The following is a 3,382-nucleotide window of genomic DNA, read 5'->3' as shown; positions in this document are numbered from 1 at the left end:
CTCACCGATTTCTTCTCTCCCACTTCTTCAATCTCAATCATCACTCAACTTCTTATCCCTATTAATCCATCTCTCTCAACTGCATCCATCTCTCTCAACTTCTCATCTAGATATGCAATCAAACCAAGGTTTCCCTCTGTTTATAAATCTTATTTTTCTCCTTGCTTCACTCTGTTTGTATCCATGTCTTACACCTGCAACTCTCGATATTTCTCAAATTTTGCTTCCTTAATTCAAATTCTAATCCTATTCTTATATTTTGTCAGGAGGTTACAGATTTGAAGAACATTGTGGTCGATGATCAGGTTTCTTTCTTCAGTTTTTTTTTCCTTTTTGTTTTCTATATTGCGCATTGATTTTGATTTTTTATTTCTGAAATCAGGTTCGACAGATATATACTTGCTGCCCAATTTTGATTTCTCTTATATTTCACTAACTATAGCTTCTCAATTAACTTCATACTCTTAGTTATGTAAATATTCCAATTTTGATTTCTCTCAGATTTCACTAACTATAGCATCTTAATTAATTTCTCAAAGGTATATACTTACTTTCAAGAAGAGACAGAGGTGAAATTCAAGATGCGTGTTGAAGAAGCATACAAGAGGTCCACCGAAACTGTGGTTCAGTGGATACAGGATGAGGTGAATACAAGAAAAACCCAAGTTTTCTTCCGTGTATTCACCCATGTTCTTTTCAGGTATGTTTCTACACTATTTTCCTTGAATTATACACTATTTTCCTTTGAATTATATCAATCACGTTTTGTCTTTTGTATATCAGATAGATTTTTGTTGTTAATGTCTTTTTAAAGAGGAGTTATGTACAGTTACATCTTTTTTTTTTCTAGATTACCAGTAAAGGTTTGTTGTTTTGTGTTTTCATAAATGTTTTAGGTTTCAATTTTGGATTCATTTTATTTGTTTAAGGCCTGTAAATTTTGGAGTATTTATTTTAAATAGAATTTTATTGATGTGTTGGAATGCTGATATATGCCAAATTAGTGTTGCGGTTAAATGTGTTTTTGTGGTTAATTATGTCTTTATAGTTTCGTATTCTTCATTCATAATGATAAAAAGATTGGTTCTCAATATAAAAAACTTGGTTAGTTTGCAATTTGGGTTGGGTTCAAGTGGATTGTTGGACATGATTTAAATTGTTGGTAATTGATTGATGAAGTCAAGGTTAACCGAAGTACCAACAGAAGCTGTGAAGCAGATGTTGCTAGAACTGAGTCTTCATTTCACGGTGAATTGCTTCAACTAACCCCCAATTGGAATTCCAAGTTCATTGGTGTTCAAGTGGGTTTGGTACGTTTCCAGATAGCTAAACATCGAGGGGTTAAAGTTTTTGTCACAGCATGTTTGGATGCACTTTCTATGAGGTCCAGCGATTTGATACAAATACATAGTGAAATGTCCATATATTATGATCATCAAGAAAGTTAGCTGTTTGTAAGGAACTTAGAGTTGTTGTGTGCATTCAACTACAATTTGGAGCGAAAGAATAAACTGGTGGGAAATGTATATTCTTCTTTTAAGTTACAAATATGATAATTTGCTGTATGAAGTACTAATTATGAACGTTTGAAGTGTTGATTGGAGGTTTTATTATAATTGGTTTCATGGGTGGTACTGTTATCATATGATTGAATTCAATTAAATTCATATGATTGAATTCAAGTTTATACACAAGATTGTCACTGCTAGAGTATTGAGGAAGTGCAATATTTTTTTTTTTTTTTGACAAATCCCATCATATATCTGGAAAGAAATGAATGACTCTAAGTATATATGCTTGTCAGTTTGACTTACGCTGCTAGCATTGCCTTTAATTGAATGTGTTCCTTCAAATTTCAAATTCCTAATTATTTGCTATTTAAATTTAAAATTCACATTATTTTAAGATTAATTAGTAAATTTCATTCCATATCATTTAAAGATTAGTTGGTATTGTTTATCTTATATTTTAAATTTGAGATACCTATATAAGATTTAAGAGTTTCTATTTTATTAAAACATTAAATAATTGAATGTGAATTGAGTTTTTAATAAAATTATGAGTGATAGAAATGAATTAAAAAAATAATCTTGACCGGGACGGTTTGATGAATTATTTCTCAAATCGATCCAATTTATTAATATTATGGGTAAAATTGCTTTTGACTTTCAACGCCATGGTAAAACTACACCATTTTAAAAGTTAGGAGTAAAATTGTTTCTGACCCAAAACGTTAAGGATATTTTTGCACTTTAACCCAAGAAATTAGTGTTTAAGAAAAGTGAAAATTGATATAAGAATTATCTATCTTATTTAATTATTTATAAATTTAATAATATTGAGTAAATATTTTATTAAATTCAATTATATTTATTTTAATTTAAAAAATAGTTTACTAATATACATTCCAGCTATATATCTAATAGTCTTTAAATATTGATAAATTTTTATAAAAAAATTACATGTCCATGCATAGCACGGATATAAAAGCTAGTTAATAATAAAACCATGTCCCGCAAAATTAATAGTGCGATGCAAATATTACACGATTCATTGTGTTGATCAATTAAACTGATCCGACACAAATGATGTAAACATATGTGTTGGTTCTAAACTTAGAACTGACACAAATATTAATAATAACACTCATTTGCGTTCCACTAATTAAAAAGTGCAACACAAATTATTTGTTTATGTTGTTTTCGTTAATAAGCAATACAAATAAGAATGTTTCTTTCAAATCTCTACCTCTAACTTATAAAATTATTATTTATATTTATATCAATATAATTATGATATCCAACACATGACGTAAAATTAAGAATGCATTTCTTCAATATTGTGATATCCAACACATGAGATAAAATTAAGAATATATTTTTTCAATATTGTGTTACCATCTTTATCTTGAAATTACGATGCATTAGTGTACTACCTTCTTATTTACTACATACTATTTTGTTTTGTCCTATGATAACGTATTTATTTGAGTTGAAGAGCAGTAATTAAGGGTAAAAATATCATTCAAAAGACTGAATAATAAGCAAATTAAAAAAACTCATAAATTGAGTTTTTTCGAAAATCTCAAAATGGCTCAAACCTCTAATTTTACCTTAATAACTTTTCACCAATCATGGTCATTATATATATGTGAATAGTCATAATCAATGGTTAATAAATTTGAATCTATTGATTATTATTGACCGGTTGAATATGACTATGGCTATTGACTAATAAATGTACAATAAATTTACACCTAGGAATTCATTTATATATATTCTAAGAGAACCCTACTCTTACTATCAACGAAATTCTGAAATCTGCCAAGCTATGGGAAATCTAGCGGAGGAATTAATCACCGAAATTCTATTACTATTACCGG

At 28.7% G+C, this 3,382-nt stretch overlaps 1 long non-coding RNA gene across 1 annotated transcript; it reads left to right on the top strand.

Moving 5' to 3' along the window:
* On the top strand, nucleotides 1–1,598 carry LOC136227621 (uncharacterized). The gene is made up of 4 exons (XR_010688155.1): nucleotides 1–128; nucleotides 267–305; nucleotides 540–700; nucleotides 1,180–1,598. It is a non-coding gene; the product is annotated as an uncharacterized lncRNA (long non-coding RNA).
* The last annotated feature ends 1,784 nt before the right edge of the window (nucleotides 1,599–3,382 follow it).

The sequence above is a fragment of the Euphorbia lathyris genome, chromosome 4 (assembly GCF_963576675.1).
Source record: "Euphorbia lathyris chromosome 4, ddEupLath1.1, whole genome shotgun sequence".
In the NCBI taxonomy this organism is placed as follows: Eukaryota; Viridiplantae; Streptophyta; class Magnoliopsida; order Malpighiales; family Euphorbiaceae; genus Euphorbia; species Euphorbia lathyris.
The sequence above is the reverse complement of the archived record's forward strand: the minus strand, read 5'-3'. Positions and strand labels throughout refer to the sequence as shown.